The sequence below is a fragment of the Scyliorhinus torazame genome, chromosome 4 (assembly GCF_047496885.1).
Source record: "Scyliorhinus torazame isolate Kashiwa2021f chromosome 4, sScyTor2.1, whole genome shotgun sequence".
Taxonomy (NCBI): domain Eukaryota; kingdom Metazoa; phylum Chordata; class Chondrichthyes; order Carcharhiniformes; family Scyliorhinidae; genus Scyliorhinus; species Scyliorhinus torazame.
Genome location: NC_092710.1, coordinates 271,963,528 through 271,985,894, shown reverse-complemented (window position 1 = coordinate 271,985,894; position 22,367 = coordinate 271,963,528). Strand labels below are relative to the sequence as shown.

Genomic DNA, 22,367 nt, shown 5'->3' with positions numbered 1-22,367 from the left:
ATTTAATCCAATTAAACACTGGAAAAACATAAATCGTTTTCTTCAACTCCTACCATAAATTGCAGCCACCAATTCTATTCCCCCTATTGCTATGTAGCGCGCATTGTTGAATGAGAATTTTCTTTATTAGTTAATCCTGAATTGAGCTTCTGATTCCATTTCCTCTCCATCACAAAGACTAACTACTTCCACCACTGCCATCACCTACTGTTGAAATGAGGATGAGCTTTTATTATCTCCAGACTTCACTATTCTAGTGTTCTCTTGATCTTACCATCTTCGACATACAAACTCATGCACTCAGTCAAAACTCTGTTGGCTGTAGCCTAACCAATGGCATATTATTTCACCCATCATACACACTGCTCACTGCCTAATTTTGGCTTCCGGCCAGCCAACACTTCAATTTTAAAATTCTCATCCTGGATGTTCAAAACAACCCATGGCTTTCTCCCTTACTGTCCCTATAACCTTATCGGCCCTCAAGCCCTTCGAGAACGCTACGTTCTTCCATCTCTAAGATCTTGTGCATCAGTCACTCCCTCCACCACATCACTGATATCTGTGCATTCAGCCAACTTGACCTTGAACTCAAATTTCCTCTTTAATGATCTCCAGCTCTTATCTCCTTTTTGCAGGCTCCTTTAAACCTACCACTTTGACGAGCTCCAACAAAACCCAATGTATCCATCCTAATATATCTTTCATGGTTCTGTTTCAATTTTTCTCTGATTACTCTCCTCTGAACATCTTCCTACATTAAAGATGCTATATCAATGCAAACTGTTATCCTGTCTAACATAGGAATCATGTTTGGCATGGATGGACTTTTTGTGAACAGAGATTTTTCTTAAATTTAAATTAAAATTAAGAATCCAATTTAAGAGTTTAGCAAAAGGGTATGGAGGGATTTGTTTATGAGAAGATGTTAAGTATGGAGGGGTATGGAGGGATTTGTTTATGAGACGATGTTAAGTAGGTTGGGCCTATACTCATAGGAATTTAGAAGAATAAGAGGCCACCTTATTGAGACATATATGATTCACAGCAGGCTTGATAGGGTAGATGCTGAGAGGACGTTTTCTCTTGTGGAAGAGTCTAGGACCAGAGGGTATAGTCTCAGGTAAGGGGTTGGTCATTTAAGATAGATAAGAGGAGAGGGAATTTCTTCTCTCAGAGGGTAGTGAATCTGTGGAATTCTTTCCCACAGAGGTCGGGTCACTAAGTATGTTCAAATCTGAGTTAGACAGGGGCAGCACGGTGGCACAGTGGTTAGCTGAGGAGGCGGGTTCGATCCCGGCTCCGGGTCACTGTCTGTGTAGAGTTTGCACATTCGCCCAGTGTCTGCGTGGGTTTCACCCCCACAACCCAAAGATGTACAGGGTAGGTGGATTGGCCATGCTAAATTGCCCCTCAATTGGGGAAAAAATAATTGGGTACTCTAAATGTATGTTTTTAAAAAGTCTGAGATGGACAGGTTTTTAATAAGTAAGGGAATCAAGGGTTCTGGGAATAAGGAGGGAAAGTGGAGTTGAGGATTATATCAGATCAACCATGATTTCATTGAAGGCGGAGAAGACTTGCTGGGCCGAATGGCCTACTTCTGTTCCTACCTCTTATGGGCCTGTAAAACAGGTTTCCATGGACAATATAAATGATGACAGGTTGTCATTTGACTTGTCTGTATTCCTTGACTCCAGTTTTCTCAATGTTGAAACAGAAAGAGTTACTTGGTGAATGTTGTTGCAGCTTCAACAACAGAAATGGGAAGGTTTTCCACTGCACTCCTGACTTCAACCTTGCAGATGCCTTTGAGGGGCCATGTTTCCGGTGATGCCGATTGAATTAATTTTCTCTTCAAAGTAGACCCAACATATGTTAACGATGGGAACTGAACAATACAAGTACCATTGAAATTCAGGAGAGGTACCAATTTAATAATAATCTTTGTCACAAGTAGGCTTACATTAACACTGCAATGAAGTTACTGTGAAATTCCCCTGGTCTCCACACGCCGATGCCTGCTCGGGTACACAGAGGGAGAATTCAGAATGTCCAATTCATCTAACAGGCACGTCTTTCAGGTCTTGTGGGAGGGAAACCGGAGCACCCAGAGGAAACCCGCGCAGACACAGGGAGAACGTGCAGACTCCGCAGACAGTGACCCAAGCCGGGAATCGAACCTGGGACCCCGGCTCTGTAAAGCAACAGTGCTATACACTGTGCTACATTGGTTATTAAAGATGGTAATTGTCAACCATTTCTCAGTCCAAGTCTGGATTCTGTCCAAGTACTATTGCGGGTTGGCTTGAGTGGCTTCATTATCATAATAGATGTAGTTGGTGCTATTAATTGCATCGTCATCAGCACACAGGTACAGTTTATCTAATAGTAGAGGAAAAATTGTTTCGGGATTTAGAACCAAGACTGTGGAGGCTCCAGGTTAACATCAGGAACTTGGTAGAACCAAAAGGTTAAATAACTTGAAACTAAAATGAGATAATCCAACAGTTTTACTAAAATTGCAATAAAACAAACATTTTATTTTTCTAAACTTAGGTTGTATCTGGAAATGACATTTTGAGCTGTATGCGTGAGGCAGAACTGCGGGTTTTAAGCCTGGTAATTATTTTACTTTACAATGATGAAGGAAATTGAATAATGGATTTGTATTACAGAAATTAAGTTCAATGTGGCAAATGGCTTTTCCCTCCGCTTTGAGGGTACTATTCAGGAAGTATATTGACAAAGTGCATTTGCTTAAGTTCCTTTTGCTAAAATTAACCCATGATAACTTGTACTACTTTGTTTAAGATTTTCAAGCTACTCTCCACCCCTGTGGTTATTACCAGATTCCATCCTCACATAATCATCATAAGGAACAAAAGAATGACAGGCAAAACATGTTCAATGGTACCCAGAGAACTTACTCACACCCAGAAACTGGGTCCCTCAGTAGGGAAGTAGCAGTACGTTTGGGACCCAGACACCCTGTGTGCACTGGCATGTGGACATATCCCAAGACTCATGAACCAAGTTCCCAGCTATGGGTGAACAGCTTAGACAGACAGCAAGAAAAGCAGTGATGAGGAAGGCAGGAGACAAAGGAAATCAATGGAAATTTTGCGCAGGACTGCATCTCCTCGCTATGAACAGGGGGAAAAGCTCAGAGGAAGGAGGGTCAAGTGCGGCAGAACGGAGGAGAGGGTGAGGAGGAGATAGTGGCACGGTACATAGTGGTTAGCACTGTTGCTTAACAACGCCAGGGACCTGGGTTCGATTCCCGACTTGGGTCACAGTCTGTGCAGAGTCTGCACATTCTCCCAGTGTCTGTGTGGGTTTCCTCCAGGTGCTCCGGTTTCCTCCCACAAGTCCCAAAAGACGTGCTTGTTAGATGAATTGAACATTCTGAATTCTCCCTCCGTGTACCCAAACAGGTGCCGCTATGTGGAGACTAGGGGATTTTCACAGTAACTTCATTGCAGTGTTAATGTAAACCTACTTGTGACATTAATAAAGATTATTATTATTAGTAGAGACACGAGCAGAGTGGGTGTAGGAGGAAGTTAAATCAACCCTGGTAGGGGGGTGGGGGCACCACACTAGTGGGAAAGCTAGAGCCACGGGGCATGAGTGAGAGTGGGGCGACGGCACTGGGGAGAGAGACTAGATATGCCAGTCGTGGGGGACAGACAGAGAGAGCTGGAAGTACCATTAGGACTGGGAGAGGTTATGGAGAGCATCAACTCCATACAGGCGGGAGATGTACGCAGACTTGCTAGCGAGGGCACTCTGCACAATGACAAGTCACCATATCGCTGATACCAAAAAAAGACACAGACCTAATGGAATGCGGATAAAAAATACTCTCAGAAGTCCAGGCTAAGTGGCTGGAGAACGTTGTACCAGGGGTGGCCACGGAGGACCAGATAGGCTTTCTTATGGGCAGACTGCTAACTGCGAACATCAGGCGACTACTGAACGTGATAATGACCCAATCCGGGGAGAAATCACCAGAGGTGATCGTCTCCATGGACACAGAAAAGACCTTCGACAGAGTCAAGTGGAAATACCTCACAGAAGTACTAGAGAGGTTTGGGCTAAGGACAGAGTTCACCTCATGGGTGAAACACTTGAACAATACCCCCAACGCGAGTGTACGGAACAACACCACCAGCTCGGAATACTTCCAGCTGCACAGAGGAAGGCAGGGATGCCCACAGTCCCAGCTCTTATTCGCCCTGGGAATCAAGCCACTGGCGATCGCCCTCAGAGCGACAAGAAGCTGGAAGGGAATCCAAAGAGGAAACCGAGAGCACAGAGTCTCGCTCTATGTGGATGACCTGCTCCTCTACATCTCAGACTCGCAAAGCATCATGGAAGGAATCATGAAGCTCCGAAGAGAGTTCAGTGCCTTCTCCAGCGACAAATGCAACCTGAGCAAAAGGGAAATATTCCTTGTGAACCCAAAATGGAGAGGGCAGAACTGGAGGGACTACCATTTAAACTAGCCCAAATCAAATTCTGCTTCCTGGGGATCCAGATTGCCCATGACTGGGCACAGATCCACAAGTGGAACTGACCAGTCTGGCAGAGGAAGTAAATAAAGGACTTACAGAGAGAGGATGCACTCCCGCTCTCCCTGGCGGGAATGGTCAAGGTGAACATACTGTCCAGGTTTCTTTTCCTGTTCAAGTCCATACCGATCTACATCACCAAGGTCTTTTTCAACTCGATAGACAAGATGATTATGGCGTTTGTGTGTGTGTGGGTGGGGGGTAATCACTGGGCAGCCATGGCAGAAAGAGTAAGGGGATGGATGGCGGAGCCAGACAAGGAACGGGTGAGGATGGAGGAGAGCTCTGCACAGGAACGACATTCCGGGCCCTCGCAGCCAACGGGACCACGAGGGGTGGGGGGCAGAGAAAAAGGAGGGGGAGGCTGAAGAACAGCCGATACAGAGATCAGGGGGCCTAGAACAAGGCCACAAGAAATGGAACCCCCAAATAAACATTGAAACAGAGTGGGGTGGGGAGGGGAAGACACCATACATATGTAAATAGCAGATAACTGCCCATTGTAGAATAGGCGACCCAGGAAATGGCCCTGAATCAACATATAGAGGCAGTGAGGGGTTGGAATCGGTCCAGAGGGAAATGACTTGTATTCTGTAACCGATGCATATATCCTCACCGAATGTACAGTGCATAAAATGTAAAAACTTTAATAAAAACATTTTTTTTTTAAACTCCTGCAACCAAGCTGCTGCCAAACATAGCACTTTGCCATCCTTTAAACTCAACTGTAATTGTGGAGGTCGAATGGAGTCCCTGAAGCCCAGGGTTTCCATACATATTGCCTAGGCTTTCACCCTGGGGAGGACACTCTAGTTTCACTGCAGATTATTAACACAACACAGGAGACAGCAGTTATGAGTGATAAGCCCAACTTGTTTGGACTAGAAAAAAAAATGGTGCAGGCTGTATCCGATGATGGGAGACACCATCACTTCCCCTGGTTAGCTACCGCCCACCTCAAGTTGGACAGCCCATGAATATGAAAGTCCTGACCCCAATCATCCTGATGCTTCAGTGAGTGCTTGGGACGGAATCCATCGCATCGGGAAAACAAAAAAGAAAGATTCACACTCTTCAACTGACAAGCTGGAACATTAAGACCATGTGCATGGGGGCTGACAGACAGCTTGCAGCTGGTTGATAACATGTACAACACAACCTGGAACTTGATAGGCTGAACACTGACTTAGCCCCGCCTGCAAGAGACCAGACCTAGTGGCTCACGGAAAGAAAACATCATACGTTCATAGAATCATAGAATTTACAGTGCAGGAGGGGCCATTCGGCCCATCGAGTCTGCACCGGCCCTTGGAAATAGCATCCCACTTAAGCCCACACCCGTAACCCAGTAACCCCACATAATCTTTTTGGACATTAAGGGCAATTTAGCATGGCCAATCCACCTAACCTGCACATCTTTGAATTGTGGGAGGAAACCGGAGAACCCGGAGGAAACCCACACAGACATGGGAAGAATGTGCATACTCCACACAGACAGTGACCCAAGCCGGGAATCAAACCTGCGATCCTGGAACTGTGAAGCAACTGTGCTACTGGCAGGGGAAAGAATTCAGAGGGAAAGTGTGACAGAGATGTAGGCTTCACTATTCTTAAAGATAGAACTCACACAAATGGTTTAGATTCTCTTCGGCCGCCTCGCAATTCAACTTCACCTCATGAGTGGCTATGTGACAACACTGTGCTCCAGTGCAGACAAAAGACCAGTTCTGAGAGTAGATTGACACTGCTGTCAGTAGAATCTCTACGTCAAAACATCTTCACCGATTAGAGTATTTTATTGCAACTGTGGGTGCAGACCATTAGATATGACCCCTAATATTATAGGACTGAACTGGTGATCCACAAAGCTAGTGCAAAGCTCCGGGGTTACAGGCTCGAATTCAAATTTGACCATCGACCGCGGAGGATTCAACGAAATAAGCCTCCGGCCTCAGGCAACATAGCCTTGAAAAGATAAACGAGAACAGATAGAAACTACTGGAGCTTTGCAGCTACGAGGTTTGAGTAACTAACACCTTCTTTCAGAACAAACCAAGCAAGGTGTTCTGGAGTCACCCAAAGTCAGGACATTGGCACCAGCTGAATCTAATCATCACCAGATCTGACACTCTAAACAGCATTCTCAACACACACCTACCACAGTGCTGACTATGTTTGCCCTTGAAGTTCTCATTCAAAGCAGAAATGCAGTCATCATATCAATGTCAACTATATTGCCTGCCCAGATGACCCAATATCACATGCTCAACATATGGGAAAAAAGAGCAGAAAAATGCTAACTGGCTCAAGGTTAACATCATTGTGATGGAACCTATCATTGTACTAAGCAGTCCACTCTCAATAATTAAAAGAAAGATCCAGGCAACAAAACTTTGAATGCACTAAGAGCAATTTGAAGTAAAGTCCAACAGACTGCTAGATACAAAGAACAAAGAAAATTACAGCACAGAAACAGGCCCTTCGGCCTCCCAGCCTGAGCCGATCCAGATCCTTTATCTAAACCGGTCTTCTATCTTCCAAGGATCTACTTCCCTCTGTTCCCCGCCCATTCATATATCTGTCTAGATGCATCTTAACTGGTGCTATCGTGCCCACCTCTACCACCTCCGCTGGCAAAGCGTTCCAGGTACCCACCACCCTCTGCGTAAAAAACTTTCCACGCACATCTCCTTTGAACTTTTCCCCTCTCACCTTGAAATTGTGACCCCTTGTAAGTGACACCCCCACTCTTGGAAAAAGCTTGTTGCTATCCACCCTGTCCATACCTCTCATAATTTTGTAGACCTCTATCAGGTCCCCCCTCAACCTCCGTCTTTCCAACGAAAACAATCCTAATCTACTCAACCTTTCTTCATAGCTAGCACCCTTCATACCAGGCAACATCCTGGTGAACCTCTTCTGCATCCTCTCTAAAGCATCCACATCCTTCTGGTAATGCAGCGACCAGAACTGCACGCAGTATTCCAAATGTGGCCTAACCAAAGTCCTATACAACTGTAACATGACCTGCCGACTCTTGTACTCAATACCCCATCCGATGAAGGCAAGCATGCTGTATGCCTTCTTGACCACTCTATCGACCTGCGTTGCCACCTTCAGGGTACAATGGACCTGAACTCCCAGATCTCTCTGTACGTCAATTTTCCCCAGGAAAAGTCCGTATAGTCCGCTCTTGAATTAGATCTTCCAAAATGCATCACCTCGCATTTGCCTGGATTGAACTCCATCTGCCATTTCTCTGCCCAACTCTCCAATCTATCTATATTTTGCTGTATTCTCTGACAGTCCTCCTCGCTATCTGCAACTCCACCAATCTTAGTATCATCTGCAAACTTGCTAATCAGACCACCTATACCTTCGTCCAGATCATTTATGTGTATCACAAACAACACTGGTCTGAGCACGGATCCCTGTGGAACACCACTAGTCACCTTTCTCCATGTTGAGACACTCCCTTCCACCACTACTCTCCGTCTCCTGTTGCCCAGCCAGTTCTTTATCCATCTAGCTAGTACACCCTGAACCCCATACGACTTCACTTTTTCCATCAACCTGCCATGGGAGATGGTGTGTCAATGACTACTGGTTACAACTTGGCCAGAATATCCAGATGTCCTTCAACAGAGGGAATGTCAGGGGCTTTTACGAAGGAATTAAAATGGCTTAGCAATGGCAACAAGTCCATCAGCAAAGAAAATGACTCCACTGATAACAAAGGCAAGGGAGGTCATCACTGACTGCAATGAACAGTTGGAGAGGTGGATGGGGCACATAACTTAGTGTCCTCCCTGGAGCAGGACTTATCACTGAGGAAGTTCCAGTTACCGAGGAAGTTCCAGTCAGGGTAGAGCTGGATATCAAACCCACTGCGGAGGAACTTAGCAAAGTTATTGACTCGTGGGTAAAGATCCAGGTGGTGATGCTGCCTGAACTGATTAACAAGAGAAACTGATGCTCCTGCAGCATCTGCATGAACTTCTCGATCTCTGCTGGAGGGAGGGGGCATGATGCTAAGGTTGTGACCGTATCCAAGAACAAGGGTGATCACAGCGATTGCAACATCTGTGGAGTTGTTCATTTTAGAAGGGAGAACAAAAGAGCAGAGTATTATTTAAAAGGAGAAAAACTGCAGAAAGCTGAAACGCAAAGGAACTTTGGGGGTACCCGTGTAACAGATAGCACACAGGTACAGCAGGTAATCAGGAAGGCTAATGGAATGTTGGCCCTTATTTCAAGGTGTATGGAGTTGAAGAGTAGGGAAGTCTTGCTGCAACTGTACAAGGTACTGGTGCGACCACATCTGGAGTACAGTTTTGGTCCCCTTATTTAAGGAAATATATTATTTCATTGGAGGTGGTTCCTGGAAGGTTCACTAGGATGATCCCCAGTGTGGAGGGAGTGTCTTATTTGCAAAGATCAAACAGGTTAGATTGTCCTCATTGGAATTTAGAAGAATGAGAAGTGATCTCATTGAAACAGGTAGGAATCTGAAGGGGCTTGGCAGGGTAAATGCTGAGAGGATGTTTCCCCTTATGGGTGAGTCTAGGACCAGAGAGCATAGTTTCAGAAAAAAGGGGTGCCAATTTAAGAGAGATATGGTAGAATTTCTTCTCTCAGAGACTTGAGCCTTTGGAACTCCTTGCCACATCGAGCTATGGGGGCAGTGTTCTTGTGTATAATTAAGGCTGACATAGATAGATTCTTGATCTGTAATGAAATCAGGGTTATGGTGAAAGGGCAGGAAATCAGCCATGATCCTATTGAATGGCAGAGCAGGCTAAAGGGTGTGAATGGTCTACTCCTGTTCCTATTCCTTATGGTTTTATTATCTATCGAGGCATCGCCCTTCTGAGCATTGTGAGAAAAGCTTTCACTGTGTTGCCCTTTTCAGACTGCAGATCCTGGCTGAATGCATCAAACCCAAATGCCAGTGTGGTTTCAGAACTGGGAGGTCTAGAGGGCTGGTTTAGCTCAGTGGGTTAGACAGCTGGTTTGTAATGCAGAACAAGGCCAGCAGTGTGGGGTCAATTCCCATACCAGCTGAGAATTCTGAATTCTCGCTCTGTGTACCCGAACAGGCGCCGAGTGGGCGACTAGGGGCTTTTCACAGTAACTCCACTGCAGTGTTAATGTAAGCCTACTTGTGACAATAAATTATATCTACAATTGAAATGATCTTCTCAGTCCAGCAGCTGAAAGAGAAATGACGTGAACAAAGCAGACCACTATAGCAGCCTTCAATGGATCGCACCAAGGCATTTGACCATGTGAATTGAGGTGGTCTATTTGAGCTGCTGGAGAAAACTGGCTGCCCACTGACTGCTCAATGTGACCGCCTCTTTCCATGAGTAAAGTCAGCGAAGATGAACAGTTTGAGATCCGGAGTGGGGTCAACAGGGTGTGTCCTGACACTGACAACATATTCTTCTCTTTGCTACCTTCAGGTCATCTATAGAGGGTGTCTTGTTTTGTATCAAAACTGACCAAGTTGACCAAACATGCTCACCTGAGATCCAAGTCAACGGTGCAACAAATCCTCAGAGTTTACTCTCAGCTGACAAGGCCGCACTAACATTCCATACTGAAGATCACATGCAGCAGCAATTGGACAGACTCTCTCACCCCTGTCAAGTGTTTGGTATGACCATTAGCATCAGGAAGACAAATGTCATTGTCCAGGATATTGTCATATTGTTATCTATCAGCATCGACAATGTGACACTGGAGGTTGCTGCTTGCTTCACATATCTAAGCTCCACAACCACTAGCAATCTGTCACTTGATGCTGAAATTAACACACACAAAGCAAAAGCTGCAGTTGTTATATCCAAGAGATTATGAGATTATGGACTAAGAACATAAAACAATGGGTCTTCGAAGCCTGTATCCTCAGTGCACTCCTCTACAATGGTGGGACCTGGACAAGATATTCTAGCAGGACAAAAGACTCAACTGTTTCCAGCTAAACATTTTCACTGTCTCAAACCTATCTTTGGCAATGCTTGGCTGGGCAAGGTCACAAATTCAGAGCTCTTAGAGCATGCTAATTTTATCAGCTACGCTAATTCCATTCATTGCTAAGCCAAAGGTATCTGTAGTCTCAGCCACATTCATCAGATAGATGATGGTCAAACATCCAAGACCTTCTGTCCGATGAACTGGCCGCTAGATCATGACCTCCTGGATGTCCATACCGCCGCCACAAGGGCACATGTAGCAAGGTATAAATATGACAGGTATTTGGAAGACACTCGCTGAGACGTGGCTCCCGAATGCTCACTGGAAGGGCATTGATAAAGGCATGCAGAAGCTGAACTGGCTGAGAAGAGGGTCCAGACGGTATGAACCTTTTCAGTACTTTGCCTATTGCGAGCAACCGATTGGGTGTGGTGTGCTTTTTCATACGATCCGTCAGTCGACCTACATACCTGGCATCGCACCGGCACCGAAATGTATATACATCGTGCTTTCCACAAACAGGATGCTGTCGTCAAATCACAAAAGGGTCTCTGCCTACCATATAAGTGAGTAATGTGGTACCTGTATGATGCTCGATACATGGGCTGTACATCCCATCCCCTACTTGCAAAACTCAGAACATAATGTCTAACGTTAGATGTGATTCCACGATTTGCTAAACAATCCCGAGTGTGCCAAGAATTACTCAAACAAACAATTTAAAGATCATCAGTTAGGCTCATAACAGAGCTCACATATGCTGGCAAGAAACTACATACATTCATGTGGAGAGACCCGTTCTCTGCAGGTAAAAGGAATATGTCCAGACATTGCTTCTTTCTTGAATAAAAAGATGGACAATAATTCGCTGGTACATTCACATTGCAACATCTCAACCAATGAAGGTCAACTCATCAATCAATCATCATCCCTTTTCTCATGCAGTGTCAATTGTTGTTCCTTTGACTTTTGCATCTTTCCGGATAGAGAATCGTCAAGTCTCTAAAATGCAGAAGGAGCCCTTCGGCCCATCACATCTGCACAGACCGAAGGAGTACTCCTCGCAGGTCCACTACCCCGCCCTATCCCTGTAATCCACCAAACCTGCACATCTTTGGACAGTGGGAGGAAACCGAAGCACCCGGAGGAAACTCATGTAGACAATGGGAGAACGTACAAACTCCACACAGACAGTCACCCTAGGCCAGACTCGAACTCGGGTTCCTGATGTAGTGATGCAGCAGTGCCAACCACTGTGCCACCATGCCGACCTGAATGCAAGAGGAAAAGCTTCGACAACATGGCTTTTTCAGCAATACTTTCAACACAGTCGATCATTGCAGTCTACAATGATAATCTATCATTTCCTCAACACTCCTCAACAAAGACAAAAAGTTTAATTACATATGATGGCGCCTTCCTGTACGTATGTTAGAATACTGCTTAACAAATTGATTATACAGATATCCTAATCAATTCTATTATTCTCAATACTGAACTAACACAACAGGATTTGCAGTTACTCGGTATTAGAGCTACATACCAAAAAGTATCAGAATCGCTTACTGTAATACTATATATAAAAACATAACTGATGCACAAACTAAAATAAAACTATAAGTATGTTGATATTTGACAATATACATTTAGGTTTTAATTGGAAATCATTTCCATACCAACCATAATAGATTTTCACAAGATTCCAAACAGTTCTACCCACTTATGCTGGGATCCAGATCAATAGCCACTGGCCATCCTCTGGTAGCTCGTACAAGTGGCCATTTTGCATGTGTTAGACCAGAGAGTCTGCGTTAGACCAGAGAGCTCTGGTAGGCCATTTGACGATACACCTCATCAATGTGTATTACCCTCATCAGAAATTCAAAATTTCATACATTTACAAGAATTTCAGCACATAGCAATCAAGACTCCATTTGTGACGTACTTGCCCTACCTATCTAGGTATTTCAAACCAACTGGAGTGCCACTAACAACCACTACATTGGCATAAATCCATTAATGCACAATAAATCTGGGACCTTCTGATCTTTACAGTTCAGTGCTAAAATGGGTAGTAAATTTACCCAGTCAATTAATTACCAATTGGTAGGATGCTGCTTTTATGAAGCATAATAAAATTTTGTTTAAATTGGAGCCCATGGAGCTTGTGGAGACTTACCCAGCAACCAAATTTATTCACATTGATAAACTCATTGTGAAAACTGCTGCACTTGTTTACACAAAAATGTAAAAAATATATGAAAGAACCTAATAAAGCCTGAGAAAATTATATATAACTTCCGTGAAAAGAATATAAGAAAAAGTGCTCTTGATACAACAAAGGGCAATTCCAAAATTCAATGAGTACCTCAATCCAAATGAAACTATTCTCTAAATCCATGTTTATAGGTAGTCTCTAAATAATGAACTTCTAAAGCAGGGCTTGATGGCCATTCTGTCCGTTTCTGTTAAAGCTGATGGAAGGAGACACCAAGCAACACCTATCCACCAGGAACCTGCTAGATGATAATCGTTCACGTTTCACAGAATCACTCAGCTCATGAGTTTGTGACAGCCTTGATCCAGAAATGGACCCAAAAGCTAAATGACAGAGGATGGGCGAGAGTAGCTGTTCTTGGCATCCAGACAGCATTCAATGGAGTATGACAACAAAAGGCCCTAGCAAAACGAAGGTCAATAAGTATCAAGAGGATAATCCTGCAGATTAGAATCATACTCAATGCAAATTTAAAATAACATTTCCAAAGTGACTCAAACTATCATGCTCACCATTATTTTCTTTATTGCAGCAATCACCTAATTCCAGCGTCACAACATGGTTCAACTAATCAGGAATAGACAGCATGGATTTGTTAAAGAAAGGTCTTGCCTCACAAATTTGATTGAATTGCTTGAGGAAGTGACAAGAAGGGTTGATGAGTGGATATGATGTGTATGGATTTTAGCAAGGCATTTGACAAAGTCCTAAATGGCAGATTGGTCAAGAAAGTGAAAGCCCATGGGACACTGGGCAATGTGGCAAACTAGATAAAAAGTTGGCTTTGTAACAGGAAACACAGGGTAATGGTCGATGGCTGCCCTTGCAATTGGAAAGCTGTTTCAAGTGGTGTTCCACAGGGCTCGCTGTTGAAAAATGAAATGAAAATCGCTTATTGTCACAAGTAGGCTTCAATGAAGTTACTGTGAAAAGCCCCTAATCGCCACATTCCGGCGCCTGTTCGGGGAGGCTGGTACAGGAATTGAACCGTGCTGCTGGCCTGCTATAAAAGCCAGCGATTTAGCCCAGTGTGCTAAACCAGCCCCCCCCCTGTTGGGGCACATGTTGGGACACTTACTGTTTGTGTTATATTAACGATTTGGACTTGAACGTGGGAGCATGATTGGGAAATTTGCAGACAACACAAAGATTGGCCGAATGGTGGACAAAATGCAGAGGATAGCTATAATCTCCAAAACGATATAGATGGATTGGGAGTGGGCGATTAAGTGGCAGATGGATTTAACACAGAAGTGTGAGGTCATGCATTTAGGGAGGTCTAACAGTTGTAGGGAGTATATAATAAATGGGAATATACTAAGAGGGGTAGATGAAGTGAGATCTTGGCGTACAAGTACACAGGTCCCTAAAGGCAGCAGTTCAAGTAGACAAGGTTGTTAGGAAAGCATATGGCATGCTCTCTTTCATTGGCAGAGGTACAGAATATAAAAGTAATGTTGGAATTGTATGAAACACTGGCGAGGCCACAACTCGAATATTGTGTGCAGTTCTGGTCACCAAATTACAGGAAGGACGTTATTGCTCTGGAGAGTGCAGAGGTTTACAAGAATGTTACCAGGGCTAGAAAAGAGGCCCATCACCCTCACGGATATACAATGGCTTTCAATTCACCAAAGGTTTTATATTAAAATGTGTTCCTGTCTGTAAATGCTTCTCCTTCCATACAATACGACTTGAACTCTTCATTCACTGACTCCAATCTCTCATGCATCTCTCTTCCTCATGTCTTACATAGAGGCAGTGATGTAGTGGTATTGTTGCTGGACGTGTAATTAGAGACTCAAGCTAATGCTCTGGGGACCCGAGTTCAAATCCCACCAGAGCAGATGGTGAAATTGTAATTCAATAAAATCTGGACTTAGAAGTCTAATGATCACCATGGAACCATTGTCAACTGGCTGATATGTGACTCCATATCCACAGCAATGTGGTTGACTCTGTAATGCCCTCAGGGGTGGGCAATAAATGCTGGCCCTGCCACATCCCATGAACGAATTATAACAAACTGACAGTTGCACTTTCTGTCACAGCGATTCCACAATTATTTTCTATCCCTAAAAATCTACGTTTCCTATATTGGTCTCTTCTTGAAATCCACAACCTTGACCAAACTTTGAGTCACCTCGTTTACCTCGGAGTCACCTCTGTGGGGATGGTTTTCTGTGATAAATAGCACCACATAATTGCAAGTTGCTGTTGCTTAGCATTTAAATGCAGTTTTATTCTCATGAACAATTGAGAAACATTCTCAAGCTTTATCTGCAATTAAAACCACTAAAGCCTTGCATAATCAAGAAGGCCATACTTCCTCACAACAGATGATCTGTTAAAATAAAGCCTTTGCATGTTGTAAGATTAAATAAAATTGCAATTTTGTGTTTAAAAACAATTAATAAATGCATATGACAAAAAATAAAATTCACGAGCAAACATGAGTCAGTCATTCTTCTAAATGTAAAAACTTTGAAATTATAAGAAAAAGCCTGGATTTTCCTCTTCATTGTATTGGTTTTCATAATTTACCTGATATTGCAAAAGATTGCAAAACTATGTACAATTTGCATTTGGAGCTCCCCTGACCTTTTCATTAGTTTTAAATACGTTAATGTCAGGGCCTGATTATAGTGCAAACAGGCCATGCTCCCAGGGTGATTTCATTATCTTTGAGAGTTTCCACAATTGCACATGTTTTATAATAATCTTTATTAGTGTCACAAGTAGGCTAATGTTAACACTGCAGTGAAGTTACTGAGAAAATCCCCAAGTCGCCACATTCGTGCTTGTTCGGGTACACGGAGGGAGAATTCAGAATGTCCAATTCACCTAACAAGCACGTCTTTTGGGACTTGTGGGAGGAAACCAGAGCTCCCGGAAGAAACCCACGCAGACACGGGGAGAACGTGCAGATTCTGCACAGTGACAGAAGCAGAGAATCAAATTTGGGTTCCTGGTGCTGTGAAGCAACAGTGCTAACCACTGTGCAGGTCTCAGAAGGTTCCAAAAATTAACCTGCAACTTTCAGAGGCAAAGACACGGAATGTTCTAATTGTTTTTGAATGAATGAAAAAAAACACTAAGGCTATCAGTATTTTTACTGAATTTGTTCATGGGATGTGGGAACCGCTCGCTAAGCTAGCTTTTATTGCCCATCCCTAATGGCCCTTGAGAAGGTGGTGGTGCGCTGCCTTTGTGAACCACTATAGTCCATGTGTTGTGGAAACACCCACAGTTCTGTTAGGAAGGGAGCTTCAGGAGTTTGGCCCAAAGATTGTGGGACAGTGAAAGATTTCATCCCAATCTAACTAGAAAGTATTAGTATTTTTTTTTTTTAATTCAGGCTACTCACAGGTGGCGAATTGACATGGTAACTTGTGCTAGACACATTTTCACTGACACTCAGTTTGGGTTCCATCAGGGCTGCTCAGCTCCTGGTCTTATTACAGCCTGCGTTCAAACATGGATAAAAGAACTCAACTCCAGAGCTGAAATGTGAATGACTGCCCTTGACACCAAGGACGCATTTGACTGAGTATGGGATCAAGGAGCCCTAGCAAAACTGGAGTTGATGGGAATCAGGGGGGAAACTCTCCACTGCTTGGGAGCCATATCTGGCATAAATGAAGATGGTTGTGGTTATTGGAGGTCAGTGATCTCAGTTCCAGTACATCAGGAGTTCCTCAGGGGACTGGCCCAAGCCCAACCTTCTTTAGCTGCTTCAACAATTACATTCCTTTCATTGTAAGGCCAGAAAGTAGAGGTGTTCGCTGATGATTGCACATGTTCAGCACTATTTGGGACTCCTCAGGTACTGAAGCAGTCCATATTCAGGTTTCTGCTGACAAATGCATTCTTAGAGTACCCAATGCTTTTTCCCAATTAAGGGGCAATTTAGCATGGCCAATCCCCCTATCCTGCACATCTTTGGGCTGTGGGGGTGAGACCTACACAAACACAGGGAGAATGTGCAAACTCCACACGGACAGTGGCCCAAGTCCTTGGCGCCATGAGCCAGCAGTGCTAACCACTGTGCCAGCATGCTGCCCAAATGCATTCTTACCACACAAGTGCCAGGCAACAATCATCCCCGAGGAGAGAATCTAACCATCACCCCGTGACATTCAATGGCATTACCATCACTGAATCCCCCACGGTCAACATCCTGGGAGTTACCATTGACCAGAAACTGAACTGGATTAATCATATAAATACTGCAGTTACAAGAGCAGATAACAGACTAAGAATCCAGCAGCGAGTAACTCACCTCCCGACTCCCCAAAGCCTGTCCACAAACTAAAAGGCACAAGACAGACATGCGATGTAATACTCTCATTTTGCTTAGATGAGTGCAGCACCAAAAACACTCAAGCAGCTCGCTTGATTGGCACCGTATTCATAAACATTCACCCACTCCACCATCGATGCACAATGGCAACAGGGTCTACGGTGTACAAAATGCATTGCAGCAATTTACCAAGGCTCCTTAGACAGGATCTTCCAAACCCACAACCATGACCATCTAGAAGGACAAAGAGAGAAAATACATGGGAACACCACCTCCAAGCCACTCACCATCCTGACTTGGAAATATATCTCTGTTTCTTCACTGTTGCTGGGTCAAAATCCTGGAACTCTCATCCTAACAGCACTGTGGGTGTACCTACACCACATGGTTTGTAGCAGTTGAAGAAGGCATTGCATCACCACATACTCAAGAGCAATTAAATGCCAGGCTAGCCAGTGAAGCCCACATGCATTGAATTATTTTTAAATCAATCTTTACCAGGTTACAGCAATTAAAGATATCAAGGATTTTCTTAAAATATTTTTACAAATTTTTTTTAAAACGCTGACTATTCTAAAGCAAAAAATAACAGCACTACTTAAAGTGGGCAGAAATTTTGGAGCAATTTGTACCTGAATGGCGAGCCGTACCAAACAGAAACTCTATTTCCAACTGCTTAAGAGATAGTAACTTGCTCAGAACAAGAAACACACCAAAAGGGCCATACCAAAATTATACAGCATTATAAGAATTGCAAATACAAAAACACACTGAAAACAAAAGTTCTCTTTAGAACAGCAAGCAGAAGTGGAAAACTTAAAACCTGGGGATGTCAGAGCAACCAAACTAATATCTAAAGGAAGAGATCAGAAGATGCAAGATTGCTTATACTAAAGAAGAGATATTGTTCAAGTATTTAAGTTTCTTAAAAGAATTGAACTATGATGTGTTCCAGGTTGCCCTAAATTCCAGAACCAAAAGGACACAGGCTGATGCTTCAAAAAGGAAGAGACATAAACAAGTGGGTAATTGGGTCCAGAAGATGGACTCCTGAACACGATCCAGTCCTACACTTTCAACAAACTCAACACCATCTAAGACAAAGCAACCCACTTGAACAGTACCACCAATGACTATTTAAACATTCACTCCCTCCACTAGCACAGTGACAGCAATGGAAACCACATACACAATGCACTACAGTGACTTATCAAGGCTCCTTCCAAACCCATGATTTGGATTTGTTTAGTCACATGTACAGAGGTACAGTGAAAAGTATTGTTCTGCATACAGTTCAGACAGATCATTCCATACATGAGAAAAATACATAGGGCAAACATAAATACACAATGTAAATACGCAGATACAGGCATCGGGTGAAGTACTATTCAGTAGAGAAGATGTGCGGAGAGATCAGATCAGTCCATAAGAGGGTCGTTTAGGAGTCTGGAATAGCAGGGAAGAAGCTGTTTTTGAATTTGTTAGTGTGTGTTCTTAGACTTTTGAATCTCCCGCCCGATGGAAAAAGTTGGAAGAGGGAATAAGCCCAGTGGGAGGGGTCTTTGATTATGCTGACCACTTTCCCAAGGCTGCGGGAGATGTAGACAGAGTCAATGGTTCGTGTGATGGACTGGGCTGTGTTCACGATTCTCTGTAGTTTCTTGGTCTTGGGCCGAGCAGTTGCCAAACCAAGCTATGATGCAGCCAGATAGGATGCTTTCTATGGTGCATCTGTAAAAGTTGGTAAGAGTCAATGTGGCATGCTGAACTTCCTTACTTTCCTGAGAAAGTATAGGCGATATTATGCGCTCTTGGTCATAGCGTTGAATTAGGCACTGTTGGTGATGTGCACTCCTAGGAATTTGAAGCTGTCAACCATCTGCACCTCGGCCCCATTGATGCAGATGGGGTGCATACGCTACTCTTGCTTCCTGAAGTCAATGACCAGCTCTTTAGTTTTCTGACATTGAGGGAGAGATTGTCATCATTACACCACTCCACTAGGTTCTCTATCTCCCTCCAACAGTCGTGCATGAAGGAGACGAAAGTACTGGAGAAGCATTGCCAGGAAAAATCTTCAGGAGATAATGAAAACCTTTTGAAATAAACTGCTTATGGAATCAACGGGATTATTATACGATCAAAGACTGCAAGCATGTGTTGCACAGAACAGGGTCACTCGCTCAGTGCAATCTCATTTCACTGTGGCTCAGGACGTTCACCTTTAGCTTTGCCCTTGCTCACAAACTCACACAGTCAGAGGTTTCAAGTGTCCTGGGGGTCCCTGACAGCAGACGTGGCATTTTAAAAAAAAATCAACCAACATTCCCCTTACAGAGCTACAGCAGAAAGGCTGGAGGCGAGCCCGACCCGCCCGCGCCAGATCACCCAGGGGCCGGGAGTAAACACCGAGTGTGTTACGAGGTGTGCCTCTCACTGCTCGGGGCTCCTTACCTCTCGCTAGTTGAAACGGGCGCTGTAGAGGGCGGTGGACTGAGCTGGGGATGAATTGCCGGACACCATTATCACAAACTCTGCTCCGTCTCCTTCTCTCTCTGCTCCGACTGAACCAACCGTCCGCAGCAATCTCCACCCTCAACCGTCGCCTGCTCCCATTGGCTTCCTCTCTCAGCATTCCCAGTGCTGATTGGATGTGCGCTGCCCCTCGTCTCCCCAGGTGGACAGTGAGTCATGGTCAGTCTGTTTGGTCAGCTCTGACTGCACTGCAAACCTCAGCTCCCTTCTCTCTCCACAGATGTTGTCAGAGCGGCTGACGTTGTCCAGCATTCTCTGTTTTTGTTTCAGATTCCAGCATCCGCAGTAATTTGCATGGTCAGTCTGGTTGAATGGATCTGAATGTCTTGCCTGTTTGAATGTCTGGCTGTTTGATTGCCTAAGTCTGTCAGATGTCTAAGTCTGTTTGATGGTCTATTTGTTTGAAGGTCTACCTGTTTGAACATCTAGGTGTGTTTGAATGAGCAGGTCTGTTTGAATGTTTAAGTCCATCTGTTGAATGTATTTGAATGTCTATCTGTTTGAATTTCTAAGTCTGTCTGTTTGAATTTATCTGAATGTCTGTCTGTTTGACTGTCTACGTCTGTTTGAGTGTATCTGAATGTCTGTTTGAATGTCTATCTGTTTGAATCTATGTTTGAATCTATGTCTGTTTGAATCTATGTCTGTCTGAATCACTGTTTAAATGTCTATCTGTTTAAATGTTTAAGTCTGTCTGATGTCTAAGTCTGTCTGTTTGAATGTATCTGAATGTGATCTGTTTGAATGTCTGTCTGTTTGAATGTCTAAGTCTGCCTGTTTGAATTTATCTGACTGTTTATCTGTTTGAATGTCTGTTTGAGTGTATCTGAATATCTATCTGTTTGAATGTCTGTCTGTTTGAATGTCTATCTGTTTGAATGTATCTGACTATCTATCTGTTTGAATGTCTAAGTCTATCTGTTTAAATTTATCTGACTGTCTATCTGTTTAAAAGTCTAAGTCTGTCCGTTTGAACGTCCATCTGTTTGAATGTCTACCTGTTTGCACGTCTACTGCTTGAACGTCTACCTGTTTGAATGTCTACCTGTTTGAACGTCTACCTGTTTGAACGTCTACCTGTTTGAACGTCCAGGGCTGTTTGAATGTCTAAGTGCGTTTGTTTGAATGTATTTGAATGTCTATCTGTTTGAATGTCTAAGTCTGTCTGTTTGAATGTATCTAATGTTTGTCTGTTTGAACGTCTACCTGCTTGAATGTCTTCCTGCTCGAACGGCCACTTGTTTGAACGTCTACTTGTTTGAATGTTTACCTGTTTGAATGTCTAGGTTTGTTTGAATGTCTAGGTCTGTTTGAATGTCTGAGTCTGTTTGAATGTCTGAGTCTGTCTATTTGAATTTATCTGAATGTCTGTCTCTTTTACTGTCTAAGTCTGCCTGTTTGAATGTATCTGAATGCCTGTCTGTTTGAACATCGACCTGCTTGAACGTGTACTTGTTTGAACGTCTCCTTGTTCAAATGTCTACCTGTTTGAATTTTTACCTGGTTGAATGTCTAGGTTTGTTTGAATGTCTAGGTCTGTTTGAATGTGTAAGTCTATCTGTTTGAATGTATTTGAATGTCTTATCTGTTTGAATGTCTATAAGTCTCTCTGTTTGAATGTCAGTGGCTGAATATCTAAGTCTGTCTGTTTGAATGGCTGTCTGTTTGAACGTCTGCTATATTTGAAAGCCTGTCTGTCTGTTTGAATGTCTGTCTGATGATTGTCTGTACATCTGTTTGATGATTTGAGTATCTGCTAGACTGTCTGAGTATCTATTTGACTATAACTGTTTGACTGTCTCTCTGTCTGACTGTTTGACTGCCTGCCTGACTACGTTTTACTGTCTGCCTGACTGTTTCCTGCCTCTGTCTGACTGACCGTTTGAATGTCTGTTTGTTTGAAAATCTGCTATAATTGAAAGTCTGAGTGTTTGAATATCTTGTCCGTTTGAATGTCTGTCTGATGACTATCTGAGTATCTGTTTGTCTGACTGTCTGTACATATGTTTGACTATCTAAGTACCTGCTTGGCTGTCTGCCTATCTGACTGGTTGTCTGTTTGGCTGCCTGCCTGACGGTTTCCTATCTGTCTGACTGACTGTTTGTCTGTCTACCTGACTGTTGACTTTGTCTATCTGTATTTGACTGTCTGGTTGACTGTCTATCTGATTGACTGTCTCTCTCTCTCTCTCCAACTGTTTGACGTCTGACTGTGTGTTATGTGTCTGAGAATACATTCTTGCTGATTTGCTTCACCTGATATATACTGACATCAGCAGACCCCATACCTTTTCTCTTTGCAGCAACAAAAAAAATAATGAGAATTGAGGCAGAAACATCCCTGGAAAGAAGATTTTACTCGACTAACTGTGGTATTGCATCGAAAGCAAAGGTAGATTCTCGGTGGGACTCACGCACAGACACAGACTTCGGGCGAAGCACTGCCACCGATGTGAAGGTTTAACAAAAATTTTCGACTTGCTTGTGTTGAAGTGAGTAGGGTCTGGGCTGCAGGTACTTGCGAAGCTACATTAGCTGCGGAGAATGGAGAGTCTACCGACTCTGCATGAGCCACAACTTGATAAAAAATTTGAAATACTCAGGCAAAAAAGGGAACTATTTCCTGGTTGCATGTTCAAGGGATTGTTTGTGCCATACTTTGCAACACAGTTGGCAGGGAGGACGTGTAGACCCT

At 43.6% G+C, this 22,367-nt stretch overlaps 1 protein-coding gene across 2 annotated transcripts in view; it reads right to left on the bottom strand.

Moving 5' to 3' along the window:
* ibtk (inhibitor of Bruton agammaglobulinemia tyrosine kinase) overlaps positions 1 to 19,731 on the bottom strand; it is a 139,995-nt gene extending 120,264 nt beyond the window's left edge. For both annotated transcript variants that reach the window (XM_072499802.1, XM_072499803.1), the window contains exon 1: positions 19,592 to 19,731. The gene's annotated coding sequence lies outside the window, so the exon portion shown is untranslated. The remainder of the gene's footprint in view (positions 1 to 19,591) is intronic.
* Positions 19,732 to 22,367: the final 2,636 nt, after the last annotated feature.